Here is an 18315-nt window from a genome sequence, read left to right as displayed (position 1 = left end):
TCATGTTATGGCTATGAAATTCAGTTTCGTATGTGATGTGGAGTTTCTTTGAGGTACGAAGCAGTGAGTTTAAGTAGTTTCTGTATTTATTATATTTCAGTTTATTCTCCACAGTGGGCTTAGAGATATATTTTTATAGAGTCTGTCTTTAGTTTTAATCGATTTTATTAGGCCACTTGTAATCTATGGTTTCCGAGGTGATTTTTCTTTGGATAATTTAGTTATTTTGATTGGACAATGAATATCAAACAAGGTGGTTAATTTGTTATTGAAATCATTATAAGCACATTCTGTGTCATTGTTGTTTGTAATGAATGACCAATCCACAAGTGCAAGAGCACTTTTAAAACCTCTGATGTTATCTGGTTTCATTTGACGTGACTTTTTAAATGATGTTTTCTTGGATGTGTTATGACGTGAATTCCTATTAACGAGGGAAAATATTGGAAAGTGGTCAGAGAGGTCGGTAACAAAAATACCAGACTTAGTTACTTGTGATATGTTATTGGTGAAAATGTTATCAATGAGGGAAACACTGGTGACTCCATTTTTATTTGTTTTAATACGTGTAGGCCTATCTATACATGGGATGAATTGGTACCAGTAAAAAAGATGGACAAAAGTATTTACTTCAGGCCTAGAATCATATTTTAGGAGATCAATGTTGAAATCACCAGTGATGTAACAGGGTTTTTTCTCTTTAGTGACGATGTTCAGTGTATTGTCTAATTGCATAATAAAGTCATTCATAACAACTGTATCAGGTTTGTAAACTACTCCAACGATGGTGTTATGGGAGTTGTTTGTAATTTCAATAAATAATGAATCACAATCAGGGCAATCAATTTTTAAATCATGTCTAATACGATAATGGAATTTAGGATGAATGAAGAGAGACGCCCTCCGCCAGTTCTTCCTCCTGGCCTGATGCAATTTTCGTTTGAATAATCATTGAGATCGATGAGATCCGCGTCCTCAGATGACCTAAACCATGTTTCGGTGAAAGCGTATATATCAAACTGATGATCAATAGCTGAAAGATAGTTTGGTACATCATTGGCACGTTTATTAAGGCTTAATGCATTGAGGTGGAAAAGAGAAATTTCAGTGTTTTTGAAGTCAGTTGAGTTGAAAAGCTCAATGTCGAAGTAATTGCAATCAGTAATCATGGTGTTGTCAATATTACATGATTGATCGGATGTTGGTGAATTTGGGTTTAAAGTGCTATCAAAAGTAGATGGATTGAATTTGACATGTGACATAAAATCGGACAAATCAGACGTAGACATAACGAATAATAAATATACAATGCAAAAATATATATATATAATATATATATATATATACAATCCAAAGTGAATAGGAATTGGATTATCTAGAAACAAAAGTAAATTAAAAACAGTTGGAACAGATGAGTCAAGCTCACTTATACCAAAATGTGAGGGAATAGGGTGGGCTGGGATAATAATAAATACTGATAATAAAAGGGTAATGGCTGGATGTTGGCTAATACAAAGAAATATACTTCAACATGATCAAGATACTCAACATGTCATGAACATAAATATATAGAATAATGAAAGAACAATTGGGAAGTGTATGTACACGCCTATCAATATACCCCAATATCATGAATTAATATCAACTGAACATGTCATCAGTAATGTAAGGTACTGTCAAATATAAATAAGTATAGTAGATATCAATATAGGCTGAACAGCTTAAGGAAATGTCTATGAAGTATACACTCCAAATTTCAAGGATTCAAAATAAATCCCAAGGGACTGCGATTAGGGACCAATCAAGTGCCAGATCCAAAATCAAATCTTTAAGATTCAAAATTAAATCTTTAAGAATTAAAATTAAAATCCATAAGACTGACTTCAAATCTAAAATTGACCGGCCCCCAACCACAGTCTCAAGGATTCACTTTTAAATCCCTGCAATTTAGAGTGTAGGCCTACTTGCACTCTGTTGCACTGTATTTTGTGGTATGGTATGAATACCAAGATCTAACAATTCACCCAAATTGAGAAAGAGAAGCACAGGAACAGAAGGCAAAACATCGCACAAGTAGGACAAATATCAAAGACAGTAGACACCGCCTGTATGCAATTCATCAATCATGTGTACAAAACAGATCAAAATTAACTAATTATAATAATGAATTCATAATAAAGTCAATTAATATAGCTTACAACTTACTACTGATTAAGCATATATGAAGGTGGGGTGGAGATGTTTCCATGTTACAGGCATCCTGTGCCATGTCAACATGCTTTTATTGTAAGTCAACAAACGTAGAACATGGGAATCATTTATATGAGTAATGGTGAAAGATATGGCATCATAATAAAACTGATAATGAAATATCAAAAAGATCAATAAAAAAAATATATAAAAAGAGAACAACATTATGGAAAGTTACAAAGGATAATAACAATAATAATAACAAAGTCTTCAGGAACTTATATATAAAGTAGGCCCCTATAAGCTAAGCAGCAGATGATGACTTGTCCGCGGTATACACCCACTTGCATAATACTGAGGTGCGCCAGGCTGTGCTGAGTTGTAGTATACATGTAGATACCAAGATCAAGATGACAGGGAGGAGCACAGTGCAATGAGATCAAAAGGCAGGAATATTATGCAAGTAGGTCAATTTCAAAGACAATGTATAGATATACTGCAACAAAAAGATTCAATACAAATGGCAAATCTAATTATTATTAATATTATTATTATTATTTTGGTGTAATGGGGTGGAGAAAACGATTTCCATGTTACAGACATCCTGTGCCATGTCAACATGCTTTTATTGTACAACAAAAATAAAACATGGGTATCATAGGGCTTAGGGTTTGAACAAATGTAATGGTAAAACATAATGCACCACAAAATATACCCACAAAATAATGATTTTAATCAAAAAGATAAATCGAAAGTGAAAACAACATTATTGTAACCAAAGTTGCAAATGGTAATATTTAAAGACAATATTTTAACAACAAAGTCAGTAGAAAATGATAAAATAAGTGATAGGCCACGTAGCAAAAGATGATCCAAGGAAATCGGAATAGCCATACTTGCATAATACTATAACGTACACTAGCTGTGCCGCGATGTGGTACATCATTATGTTGATACCAAGATCAAGATGACAAGGAGGAGCACAGTAGAATGAGAGAACAAAAGGCTTATAATATTATGCGAGTAGGCCCAAATTTCAAAAACAGCAAACAGATTCAATAAGACCAAGTGTAATTTCACTTGATATTAATAAACATTAATAGTTCATAATAAATCAATTTACAACCACTTGTGAACGTGTATCCTGAACAATTATCATTATTTACTATTACTATACATGGTACTAATAATCGTACAAATAAATAAGACGCAATTTAAATAAATAGACCAAATTGCACTGAGTACATCACATTCTCTGGTGAAATGGAACGGAGGACATTGACCCGATCAGAGAAGCCCACATGATGAAGACCAGCAGCAGCTAGCTACAAAGGCCATAGAACTCCAGGCTTGAGCATGATAACAGAAGTGGAGAAAGATCAGATCGATCACATCATCTCCTGATCAGCTGATTAATACAATCAAGTAAGGTATGTCTGGACAGGTCAATGAACTGAAAAAGTAAACATTGCGCTACGACTGAGTCAGTGATAGTGTGAACACCCCACTAAGCTGATGATGCATGTCAATGAAAAGTGCAATCAACCTAAACAGCTGATGATAGTAAAATAGGAGCAGGCGAGGATGCACGTATCGGACTGCTACAGAGGATCTGATCATATAAAATAATGGACTCAGGATACATAACTGAATACTTTGAATAGATGATTATACAAACTCAGCTCACAATGTTATGAAACACAGAATAAGAATGTTATGAAACACAGAATAAGTCTATCAATTGATTGGGCACAGGTGAAGCTCCACAAATCTTCTGATCACAAAAGCAGAAGCATGCACACAAAGCATGATCAGAAAAATGTGAAGTATATTGATGGCAAATAATAACTGATTTGATTGTAGACTAAATAAATATAGATTCAAAATAACATTAATAATGTAAATAAACCTTTAAAGAAATATATATTTAAGTTGTCATGAACATACGTATCATAATAAACGTTGATGACAGACATGAGCAATGAGAAATTGCCGTATTAAATGCATGAGGATGAAGATTCAATATCATTTAACAAAAAATGTAGGCCAATAGGCCTGTAACATAAAACCAACTCTTGTTCCATATATCCATATCCTCTGGTCATGCCATGAATAGCAAAAGACAGCCATGCAAAGCATGATCAGAGAAATGGATAGTAGTAGATTGAAAATACCAGAAATGAGCTGAGAAATTGCCATAATGTATGAGGATATGAAAATTCAATACCATTGACAAAAAAATACAGGCCTAGGCATCATGTCTTCTGGAGGCAGATTTGAATTAAATGACCTTTCGTGAATCGCTTTCTATGGTTTGTTCTTTAGTCTATTGGATTAAGAGAGTTTATCCGATAGACTCAGATGGTAGGTGGAAGATGGGGGTCAGCAAATTTTGTTCATATTTTGTCAATCAAACATGTGTCCATGAGTATTTACAGTGGAGGTATTAAAAAAATTTGAGGACCCCCCACTGGGAGATACTGGACCCCCTTCAAAATGAACCCCTATGATTGTCTTCTCAGACACAAAAACCTCGAACTATGCGCTAACTTTCGACTAGAGCCACGTAATAACACCAATTTGCAGACAATTTATTTATATTTCACAGTAATTATGCACATTTTGTCTCGACAGAGCAATTACAAATTCTTCTGATTGTTCCATTTTCAGAGAGGGGTGTAATGGCCTTTTCAGCAATTTTATAAATGTTAAAAATCCCAATTTTGAAGCCAAGTTTACAAGAGGATTGTGAGAGTTCCCCAATATTTTTGTAAAAGTTATTGATATGTTGGATAAAGTAAATATAGGCCAAACAATTGAGCAAATAAAAATCATGGAGACTTTTTCTGTTTTAAAATGAGCACATCTTATTTCATGCCCTTTTTCAGAAAATGCAACCGTGATATTTCTAAGCTATAAACTCATGTTCGGTGAATTTCCATGTTTGAAAAGAAATTGGATAAAAAGTGAGCATATTAGAAGTAAACAACATCAACAATACTGTTGCGTAATAAGTTTGGGGCCTAAATTTTGCTGTAGAAATGCTTAGAAAAGGACTATTCCATTATTTGTTGGGTGTCAATACCCCGTGTCAGTACTAAAATTCCCGCTGTTTTGATTTAAAAATTGCATCATGTTATATGCATCCTCAAATGAATATTATCTCTTTCTTCCGAGGTAAATATAGCCTACAATTATTTTCTATCACATGTAGTGAACAACAAAGACAATAGTAATATTGGAATGATACATTCATCCAAGTAGGGGTGTTATTATGATAAACATAAAAATGCTTATCTATCTATGATTTTTAATTTTAGAAATACCAATCATGCTGCTGACATTCAATTGATTTTGGGATTTGTATTGAGGTTCCTATGAGCTCTCTCTCTCTCTCTCTTCCTCGTCCTCTCTCTTCCCTCCTCTCTCTCTCCATGCTCCATCATATTGCAAAGCATGTAAAAATCAACATTTTTAGGTGGCATTTTCTACCATGCGTGGCAATATTTATTTTTCAATTTTTACATCCTCTCTAGTTGTATTAAATAAAGAATACATTTTCATTTAAGGGCTCGGATTTTTCCCAAAAAAACCTAACCTGCATTGGTGTTTTGGGAAAAAAATCTATATCAGATTAAGGTCAAAATTTTCAATTGAACGTCGGCTTTAAGGTGGTACTACACCCCTGGCCAATTTTGTGCCTATTTTTTGCATTTTTCTCACAAATTATAGTGCATTGGTGACAAGTAAGATATGTATATTATAGGGGCAATGAGTACAACTACTTATTTCAGCACAGACAACAGTTGTGGAGTTAAAGACAAAAATGAGGGAAAACCAATATTTGATCAATAAATCAATAACTACTTATCTTGAGTCACTGAAATTCCAGTGTAGTAACTGGATTCCTTGCCCCTATAATATACATAACTTTTGTTACCAGTGTTTTATTAGTTAATGAAAAAAAAACAAAAATAGTCACAAATTTATCAAGAGGTATAGTACCACCTTAAGTACATATCATCATATTTATACAATTTACTTTGAGGACTGTTAAATTTAAAAAATATATATATAATTGTTTAATAATTTGCCATAAAATGTGTATTATATCACGAATTTAAAATATATATTTTAAATTATTTAATATCAGAAGGACATTCCTCGTATTCAAAATGTTCTAAGGTCCCAAAAAATAATTAAAAACATCGCCGAGCCCTTAAACTTTAATTTCATGGCTATCTTTACAGAATCAGATTTTTTTTATTGAAACTGTTGAAAAGTGACGCTACTTTTTCGATACCAAAACTATTATCAAAACTGGCTCCGTTCGCAGTAATTCGGAGAAGGTCTACCGTACCTTTCTTGTATTAAATAATTTCATATTCATATCCATTTGAGTGATTAATAAAATAGAATGTTTTATTTACCGGGACATTTGCTAAATTTGACCACATGTTACGGGGTAAATTCGCTTAAAAATGACTGAATGAGTATAAATGGCTGTTGCCATGGAAACTGCCTTCCCTTTGAATTATCCGAATAGCTTACACTATATATCAAAAATATAGAATAAACCAAAATATAAAATGTAAAAAAAAAGAGCAAACAATTTATCTACATGTTTCATTTTTAACAGTATGTTATTTTTCTATTTCATCATTAATATCAATATTGTTATGTAATTTTTAAACTGTTGTCTAGCTTTTATATATAATATGAGGTTTACGGGCATGGTTCTAAGTCTAGAGTAAAAAAAAAGGGTACATTTGGTCAAAATGGATTTTTGCCCGGTAGGCCCACCCTTTTTGTGGACCGCAGACCATTTTTTCATTTCATGTTGAGATAGGCCTAAGTCAAATAAAACACATACACGCACACCCCCACACACCCACACCCCGCCCTAAGAAAAACAAAACATGACCAATTAAAGCCCACTACTAGTATTATGATTTACCCCCTCCCCCTCCCAATGTTAATAGGATTTTGTACTTTTGTGGCATGGGCCCTTTGTAGGCCTAGTTCCTATACCCAAAGTGATGATACATGTAAAATGATTAAAAGTCAGAATAGGAGCTTGTGATTATCATAATAATCGTGATAACGATAACATATAGGCCTATATGTTCATGGAGCATTATTTACTGGTGATTTTACCAATATGCTGTAAAAAAGAAGCACCCATGTACTTGGTTTGTATTCTTAAATGTGGTGCTCAACTCATCAAAGCAATAAATCAAGGTAACTGACTCGAGATAAGGGACTGATCAACAGTGAAAAGATACGTTTGATGTTGGTGTAATATACAGCATCATTATATACCAATGCGTTTATGGGGAAAATATATGTTTGTGTTTTCTGAAAAGTAAAGAAGTCTCCATAATTTTTATTGCATGATATAAATAACCTATGTACAGAGCTTCTCTCCTGTAATGAACAATATGAAAAAAATTGGGGAACTCTTACAATGACGTCACAAAGTAGAGGGATATTTCACTTCTTTTTTCAAAAGTTGTAAAATGTGAAATATGGCCCCCTCCCCTGTAAATAAATGGAACATCCCGATATAAATATTTGTTATTTTATATCTTTTCAAGAAGACGAAGGATGAAAGATTTGGTGTACAAAAATTTACTTTCATAAATGCTCGTCTTAGGTGCAAAAATATTGTTCAAAATGGTATAAAACCGCATTTTACAAGTCAGGGAAATACGCGTTTGGGAGTTCATGGAGCATTATTTACTGGCGATTTTACCAATGTGCTGTAAAAGAGAAGCACCCATATACTTGGTTTGTATTCTTAAATGTGGTGATCACCTCTTCAAAGCAATAACTGACTATTGACTCAAGATAAGGGACTGATACAGTGAAGAGATCATACGTTTGATGTTGGTGTAATATACAGCATCATTATACCAATGCCATATATTGGGGAAATACATGTTTGTGTTCTCTGAAAAGTAAAGAAGTCTCCATGATTTTTATTGCATTATATGAATAACCTATGTACAGAGCTTCTCTCCTGTAATGAACAATTTGAAAAAGATTGGGGAACTCTTACAATGACGTCACAAAGTAGAGGGATATTTCAGTTTTTTTCAAAAGTTGTAAAATGTGAAATATGGGCCCCTCCCCTGTAAATAAATGGAACATCCCAATATAAATATTTATTGTTTTATATTTTTTCAAGAAGACGAAGGATAAAAGATTTCGTGTACAAAAATTTACTTTCATTAATGGTCGTCTTAGGCGCCAAAATATTGCTCAAAATTGGTATAAAACGGTATTTTACAAGTCAGGGAAATATGTGTCAGGGGCATATTTTAGGGGTCCCATATTTCCTAGGAGGGGCATACCAGATTTTTAAACCTGATTACTGTGAACACTTATCCAAACTTACTAAATTGCCAAAATATTGTTGAAATTTGCTGACCCCCATCTTCCGCCTTTTTCCCATTTCATCGGTATTTCTCAGAAAATCTCTCAGACGAAATATTTAGTCATGTTAGTGCATGTAAGTGCGAAAAATGTTCAAGGTCAGGTCAAGGTCAACACTGTAATAAAGCTTGAATATTCTTAGTTTTCATACGCTGTTACGAGTCGCTTAATTACTCAAGGCCAAAACACTGTTTAATTCCAGGGGTTTAATTAAAGACCCATTCACTGATTTGCTCATCCGGACGATCGTAAAAATCATCAAAATTCAGATTATGGTACATTTTTGTTATTGTACAGCCTGCTATTGGTTCAAAGCTGTGTATTTAAGGCTGAATCGGTTATTTATATACTGACAGTATATACATTAGATACATGAAGGCCTATTTGAATGTTCCTCCAACTTCGTCAATACTGCTGTTTTCTTTGTTTTTTTGCCAAATGTTTAATTTCAAAAATACCAAATGACAATTTCAATGACTTTATATCCTTCACTTTTAAGCAATTTATAAACATTTTTTTACACTTGTGCTGGGATAACTGAATGGGTCTTTAGGTTAACAATATCTGAATCTTTTAATAAAAAAAGTATGGTTTTACTGTTTTACACTAATCTTGTGAGTGAACAAAAATACGTACAATCAGACAGATAAGCTCTGATGTATGTCCTGGTTAACTTATCCTGCGAAGATCACTGTTCAGTGATCGAAGTCCACTGAAAACTTTTATATCCTTTGCATAAAATCCTCACACAGATGACTATCTCCACTTACTTTGACAGATGTGTTGTTTCATAAACCAGACTTCAGCAAGTGGACAGAAGAATATATTCCTTTCTCGGAAGAGGTATGCACTTTGACGTATTCTAGATCTTCTCCGATATCACTGGATAGTAGTAGGCTACATTGATTACATTATTATATGTCTGGTTCGCAATTTCCTTTCTTTGAAGGCATGTGGACTGTTAGCACATTAGCTAGTCCACAACAACACTATAACACTGTGAAGAATTGTGTTTAGGCCCACATTTGTTTATATGCCAAACATCTGAAAAATCCCAATATATAAAATAATTATAAACATTAACCTTTCACATTACATAACCTCCTGTGGGGAATTCCAATATGATGTCATATCCACTTTACAATCTCAGGGGAATACCCAATCCATAACTATATATTTCTGACTTGTTTACAGTGATTTGGGGGATCCCAATATGTTTTTACAAACTCTTGATTTCCCATCTCATGGAAGTAACTCTTAATTTTGTAAACAAAGATAAATAATCATATTAAATTACTCAGGGCACATCACAATGCCAATGCAAGATCATCCCCGTACATAAAAAATTGGTGGGTATGTTCCCCCGGAATTTTGAGGTGGTAGCCTCTTTGGGAGCTGACGGCGTACCTGTAAAAAGGGGTCTTTTGGAGCCGCGAACAAGTAAAATTTCGACTTTTGGAGCTGCGAACAAAATTGAGGGTTTTTCTTGGCTTTCTGGTTGAAAATCGCCTAAAATACACGGAATGAGCAACTTTGGGGTCTTTTAGAGCTGAAATTATCAAAAATCAAGGGTCTTTCGGAGAAAAGTGGGTAATGGTGAATCCAACGGACAAGGACACAAAACACATCAAGGATCAATAAATGATACAAAAGGATACCTTGAATATACGAACAACTGAAAAGAAAGAGAGCAAGGTATACCAACGTGATGTGGGGAAACAAAATACAGACTAGACGGTATGCAGAGGGGGACAAAAAACAACAAAAGTAGGCATAGAAGTAGGTAAAGTTCGATAGCCAAAAATTACCAATTCCAAGGCCCACAGAAGTGTTAAACCTGCAAAAACATCACGGATCAATAGGAATACAAAAGTGATGAAAATCACTATGCACATAGGACTCGACGCTGTGCTACCTTGAGATTTTGTTCCAAAATCTTTGATGCTGTCAGTTGCTTGATAGCATGTAAAACTGAGTCATCTTTAAGAAAAGTTGAACAATGATGGCGCCATTTATCTCAAATCTTGATTGCACCTTTACAAGGGGTAGATACTTGTAAAATGGTATTAGAACATCAGCAAACAGACTATAATAAATGACAAGGGAATTTTCAAAATCTTTTATCATGAAATGTAAGTTATAACTCATACTATTTGGCTAATTTTAATTTAAAACATATGTAAATAGCGCCCTCAATTTGCACACAAATCTGCAGTTTATAGCGGGACAAGGTGAATAATTGAATATAGAAAGGAAAATAATATGTTAATTATTGCTACAAAACACAATTGATTAGTGTGACAACTGCTGGCATTATTCAGGTCTAGAATTGAACATTATGATAATGTTTTGTTAGAAAATCATATCAAACAACCGGCTTCACACCCGTAGGTCATTGTAGGTAACACACACTGGTTGACGATTCTTGTCCTCAGTGTCATTGGCAATCGTTTGTCGCATAGGATTTGTTCGTGACGTCAGCCAAAGCGGCCCCAGCCAGCCTCTATTCTTAGCATAACTTCTTCTCTCGTGTTGTCTTCCATCATTACTATCTATTCATTCTCAATTTCAATGGTCTTGTTTGTCTGGTAGTTTGTCGTGAATTTAGTCTTCTCCTTGTGTATATTCAGTCCTAACTTTCTCCTTGTTGAAGCTGTTAAGTTGCGCCTCCATATCTTCAACTGATGTATACTTTGATCAGCTCATAATCGGCGGGAATTGTTAGGCTTTTATCAGTACGCCGAAAAGCAGACCGACGTTAAGCATTAAGAGTGATAAAGTTGACTTCTATGGTCTATAGTTTGTGTGTTAAAGAAAGTTATTGGACTTCAATAAATAACTTGTGATGCTTCTGGAGAGATGCCACAAGCCAATTCTAAAAATAAAATATATTGATATTAATCCACGATGTTATAAGGCCCGCTGATTACGGGATGATCAAACTGTAGCAGTTAATGCAACATCCGTTTGTAAATCTCAGGTCTGTTAGCCATTCTCCGTCAATGTTGACTCCTCTCGGTTTTGGGTCTACATTCTTGAACATTTCTTCCATGGCAGCTGTGAATATTTTTGAAGATTTTGTATAACCCTGCCTTACACCTCTTTTGATGTGTATCATTTAAATAAAATATGTCTACCAGGAGGCCGATGATCCACGGAACCATTCGTATGATACTGCAATAAAACAAGTGAAATGTATGGTTGTGGAATCGAACTAGAGACCTGCCCTCTGTCCTCTTAGAGGCCGACTCCTGACTGTCTGTCTACTGCATGGCTGTATCTTTTGGTTGGTTCATTGCATATTTGTTCTATTTAGACAAGATTAAGATGATCATAAACCAATATTATAAAATAATAATCAAGGATAAATGCTGACTTTATGTAGTGACAGGAGTACGGGTTCATGATTTTATTTAAATCAGGTTGAATTATTATTTGCAGGTAAGATTTAAAAATACTTTAATTAAAGGTGTCAACATGCTCAGAAAGGTGAGCTGCTTCAAATAAGACCTGCCCCTATTAAGCTAAACTATGCCATAGATTTTTGATAAATAAAAATGTTATATCATGATGAACGCATTCAGTTGAACTCGAAATTATCCTGATATTTATTACATCAAAATACTAGTATAAAATGGTTATGAAAAAGTTTATATAATTATATTTGTGACAGTAAAAGTAAAGTATACGTAGGCTTATATTATTGAATGCAACATATCATAATGGGCTCATTCCATTTCAAATCACCCAAATAAAATGTAATTTTAAACCTGACCTCCTTCAAATTTGTTCTAATTTGGTATACAAGGTGATTTTGGCTGACAAAGCTGAAATTTCAAGTTTGAGCTTAATCGGACTTACGGTTCTCCCGCTACGGGCGGCCCATTTTTTGCGATTTCTGCGTAAAAAGGGCGCGGTGGCAGATTTTTCAACGACCATATCTCCGCAGCCGTATGACCAAATGAGCTGAAATTGGTGTCATTGGAAAGCTAATGTCATAAAGAATCCAAATCTGTCATTATTTAATAAATACGAGCAAGTTAAAATTGTATAACCTTTTGCCTTGAATTTGACCTTGAATTTGACCGTGTGGATCACGTGACACGGAAACGAAAGTGTGTTCAAATTACACCCCATATGTTTTCTACAAAATATAAACAAATTAGATATATAATATTTTCTGTTTTCCTCCAAGCTTCTCTCAAAGTTAATGCAAAACTGTGATTTCCTATTGAAACACACAGTGAACTACAATACTGAACTTTGCATACTGACTATTCAGTGCTAAGTTCAGTATTGTGGTTTACTGTGCTTCAATGGAAAATCACATTTTGCCTAACTTTGAGAGAAGCTTGTATGAAAACAAAACATATTATACCTCTAATTTTTATATATTTTGTAGAAAACATATGGGGGTGTAATTTGAGCACACTTTTGTTTCGGAGTCGCGTGATCCACAAGGTCAAATTCAAGGTCAAAGTAAAGGGCAAAATGTTATACAATTTTAACTTGCTCATATTTATTAAATAATGACAGATTTGGATTCTTTATGACATTAGCTTTCCAATGACACCAATTTCAGCTTATTTGGTCATACGGTTGCGGAGATATGGTCATTGGAAACTCTGCCGCCGCGCCATTTTTCGCAGAAATCGCAAAAATTGGGCCGGCCGTAGCGGGAGAACCATAAGTCCGATTAAGCTCAAACTTAAAATATCAGCTTTGGCAGCCAAAATCAACTTGTATACCAAATTAGAACAAATTTGAAGGAGGTCAGGTTTAACTCATTGGGTGAATTGACATGGATTGACCCAATGGCATAATTATAATGGCACTTCAATACTGAACAATTCTAATTTTAGAATCTGCCAGTTTATTATCCGAGTTAAAAAATCTTGGGAAGCTAAACAAACAGAGGGAGTACGGTGACTGAAAAGATCAGTTGTAAAAATCTATCAATTGTGCACACATTAATTAAATCAGAGTTTTAAGCTTAAATACAATATCCAGAGTATGCACAATGTGCAAGTGGACTACGGAGTAGTCTACTATTAATGGGGCATTTCGTGATCCACAGCCTCATCCCCCACTTTTCTCAAAAAAAGTTGAGATTTTTATATCACTGGAAACCTCTGGCTACATAATGTTTATGTACAAAATATTTCTTGCAGATAAATTCGTTTTGCAAAGATATCGTGAAATTTGAATTCCGTTCTGGTGCACCAGAACGAAATTACAACGCATTGTCTATGGAGCAGTGTAATACACTAAATCATGCATAACTCGCAAACGCAAAATCGGATTCAACTGAAATTTTGGGAATAGGCTTTTTTCGTGGATATCTACTGAAAAATGTCATAAAAAGAGATTGCTAGGATCACGAAACACTCCTTTAAGCTATCTGAAACATTAACATTTTATAGCATATCACTATTTATAATAGATATTATTTTAAAATTATAAAAGCATAAAAGCATAATTATATTTATTTTTAAAAGCATTAATGCCGAGTACTTTGAACCTGTCCTGTACAGTGCCAATTAATACTACAGCCTAAGCCTATATTGAATGATCATATTTTGTAGTTCGCTCTAAATAGTACTTTAGTACATGTAGTAGCTAGTAGTACTAGTAGTATACATTTTGTAGCCTATAGCGCAAGCATGAACTACTTTCAGTTTACACAGAGAAGCAGGGATCTGGCGCGTGGCTAGCTAGTACAAAATGCGCGTGCGTGGAATTAGTATCCGGCATTGGTCTCTAGTCTCCACAGCAGCCAGTTTGGTTCCGCTCCCTCAGGAGCGTAACCAAACTGGCTGCGGAGGAGACTACATTGGTCTCCTCCGCAGCCGGCTAGATTCCACAGATTAAACGGCTGATAATTATGTTGTATAAGAGGTGCCTGTTTCATAACTAGGATTACGAAATCGTGTGCCTTATTGTACTGCACATGAACTTAAATTATGTAAAGCTTAGCTTATTATGTAAGGCCAGTGTGTGCGTCGTGTATGTTGCTGTCACATTATTATGTAATAACATGTGCTGCGCTGTGCGGTGCAGCTGTGCGATGGCAGGCGATAATATCATAGGCCAAACAGGCCAATTATTTGCGATGTGATTGATTGATATACATGGGCTTAGGAACCGGAGGGGATAGGGACCTCAGCCCCAGGGACCTGTATTACCCTTTCCGACCGACCTCAAAAAATAGGCAAACTAAGCCTTATACTAAACTCGGCTGAAAAAAGTACCAGAAAAACTGATGACAAATATGAACATGTACCTTGCTCCAAAAAATAGTTATATATTCTTAAAAGGTCATGGGGTCAAATTTCAAACATGCATTGCATGCATACTGTTTGAAAAACAAAACAAATTTGAGCAAGTCATGTTTTTTATTGATATTTGGGTTTTCAAATGTTTTGAAATCTTTAATGTGACTTCAAACATGTTAAACATACTCGTAATTATGCGTGATTAGCCTAAGAGACAACATTCTTCAGATTACAAACATGTCTTTTTTCCCAGGAATTGTGAATTGAAAGGTGAGAATTTTTACCAAAAACCTCCGTTTACAATAAAAATAATAATTACCATTTTTACATTTTTTCAGTATAGTGAGCTTTCGATGTCTTTTTGGTGTCAAATGTAAGCGTTGTAACTCCCATTTAACAATCAATTTGTAATCTTTTTCATATGAAGTGTTAAAATTATCAAATTTATCAAATGTTTTGAAATCTTTAAAAACATTATTATGTATGGTTATTCTAATAGACAATTATTCTCTTGATTAGAAACATGTCTGTTTTCATGAAAATAGTGAATTTAAAGATTAGAAATGCAACTCTAAAAATCACTATTTTTACCAGTTTATCAGTATTAATTTTTGGTGAGCTATTGATATATCTTTGGTGTCAAATTGAAGCTTTGTAACTGTCCATGACAATACATTTGTAATAATTTTCATGTGAAGTATACTTTTAGTGTTAAAAGTCCAAATTTGAACAAATGTGCCAATTTACCAATTTTTTTCCAAATGTTTTGAAATCTTTTGTGGCGTAAAACACATGTTCGTATCGTTCGTAAGAGACAATATTGTTGTGGACTGTAAGCATATTATTCTTCGTGAATATAGTGTATGAAAAGGTGTGAGAAATACCCATTTAAAACGAAAATTCTAAATATTGTTATTTTGACCATTTTATTTAGTATTTGGTAAGTTATTGATGTCTTTGAAAGCCAATCAATTTGTCATACATTTATTATGAAGTACGTTTTGTACAATTTTTTCTTTTTTACAATTTATGAAAATATTGTGTTTTTTACTATTTCTGTTTTTTGGGTTTTTTTCACTACACCCCCTGATAAATTGTGTGACTAATTTTGCAATTTTCTCAAAAAATAACTACACACTGGTAACAAAAGTTATGTATATTATAGGGGCAAGGATTCCAATTACTTCACTGAAATTTCAGTGATTCAAGACAATTGGTTCATATGTTAATGAGGTATATTCTAGCGGTACCTCTTATTCTTATTATAAACATGATAAATAACGTACCGCTTGTCTTGAGTCACTGAAATTCCAGTGAAGTACGGTATTAAACTGGTTTCCTTGTCCCTATAATATACATAACTTTTGTTACCAGTGTGTTATTATTTTTTGAGAAAAATGCAAGAATAGTCACAAATTTATCAAGGGGTGTAGTGCCACCTTAATACCTTAATGTGACTTAAATCATAGGCTAACTTTGTAAGATTGGCAAAAGAGAAAATCATATCCTTTTTTCGCGAAAATAGTGAGCTAAGGTGAAAAATAGCAATTTAAACCAACAAGACGATTATGACGAGGGTTGGAACAGTTCCTGTATGATAATGATCAGGAACTGCTCACACCAATTTCCCCCACACAAATGAAAAGCCAGCTGTAGCAAAGGAGATCATAGAAATATCCCAAGAAAACGGGCTACCGCTAGCCTGGGGGGATAAATGGCAAGGTCAGAATTTTGAGACACCCACTTGGGAAATGATTAAGACCATCAATACAAGCATTTGAGACCATCAGTAATGTTGTGGCTTTAAAAAAAACCTTTCCCCCTTGTAAATCAAACTTTTCCCCCAAAACACCCAAAAACTGTATAGATTAGTACAGGAGTCAATAGGATAACACGTTAATGAAATTGACTAAGGTAATTGTGTATACTACTTAACCTCACATGAACAGATTTGTATTTTAAACAGATTTGGGGGTCTTCAGACCTCACTACTACCCTAAGACCTCAAAATTTCAGAATATATGTCCATTTTATGGGGGTCATTGGGTCAACACCACTCTCATGTGCCCCTAGGTCTGCAAATACAGAAAGTGTATAGTTTGTAATTACATGGGGACTTCAAATATACTGATAAGTAGGTGTACTTCAAATAAACTGATAAGTATGGTCACCTTGTTAAATGATATTCACTTCTTGATATAAACAATTGCTCTAAGAAGCCAGCTTGTCGAGAGTCTGCTGAAAGTTCTCATAATAATTATAACAGTGTCCTGCCACTTCTCCTCCCCAGGTTGGTCACGAGGGCATCCCCAAACTCCTGCGCAAATTTTAATTTCCGCTTTCCACTCGACAGTGTTACCATTATTCTGAAAATGGGGTCTACCTTAGGAAGGCGAGTGGTACTTTCTCTGGCAAACTGTATCTCAAGCTTCATCCTCTGTTGCTTTGTGCCACCGTCCACACTTGGGTCTGCTAGAAAGGTCTCAACGTCCACACTGTCCGTGAAGGGACCACCGCGCGACTTGAGCCTGTCCAGCATGTCCAGCCTCTACCTTTCCTTTGATCCATTTCTTGTCTCTGTTCTGCACCTACTTCAAATTTGTCCTTCATGTATATACTCCAGTTGAGTTCAAGCTCCCGATTAGCTTCTGCTGCTGTCTTGAAGCCGCGGAAGGAAGGAACTTGCCCTGCTCTCAGTTCCTGGCTCTTCTGAAGTATGACTGACCTGCTGACTGCATTCAATGTGCGTAACTTTCTCTGCATGTAATCTACTGTCCCACATTGTCTCTCCATGCCAATATTTTGAATCGGTGTTGCATCAATGTCACTTTCTTGGTCACTCACAGGATATTCCATTGGGAATGCTTCCACATCAATCCCATAGTCCTTATTCTGCCTTGCTAGGACAGTCTGCAGGTAGGCGGGGTAGCATATAAAGTGGGTTAGCTGCTTCACTTCTTCAATGTGTTCCTCAGCAAGCTCAGAAACAGCGTAGAGGACTTCCTCATGATAGGTCTTCTTCAAACCAGAGAATAGATCATCTATTCAGGCTTGATGAAGTCTTCACTGATAGGCTAACCCAAACCTGTATGCAGTCCTTTTGGAGCTGAGCATGGGTAGCATCTTTCTCTATTGTTCTAGCATAGAAGGCAGGCTAAAGCGGTTGTTGATGGGAGGATTCTGACTAAGGAACTCTGTCAAGTGGTCATAGCTATAGATTAGGACTGCTGCTGCCCTGTAGAGGCATCCAAATCTGCTATCCTGGTAGGCAAGCAGTACACTGGATACATGCCTTTGTTCTAGGAAGAGAAGGAATTCCTTGTAGCGGTTCCAAGGTTTGTGAGAGTATTCAGGAGCTACCGGCCAGCTTGAGGCACATGTCCAGTGCTTGCCCTGCTCCAGGGGGGGGCAC

This window comes from Amphiura filiformis, chromosome 2 (genome assembly GCF_039555335.1).
Source record: "Amphiura filiformis chromosome 2, Afil_fr2py, whole genome shotgun sequence".
Taxonomy (NCBI): domain Eukaryota; kingdom Metazoa; phylum Echinodermata; class Ophiuroidea; order Amphilepidida; family Amphiuridae; genus Amphiura; species Amphiura filiformis.
This window is presented reverse-complemented; position numbering follows the sequence as displayed.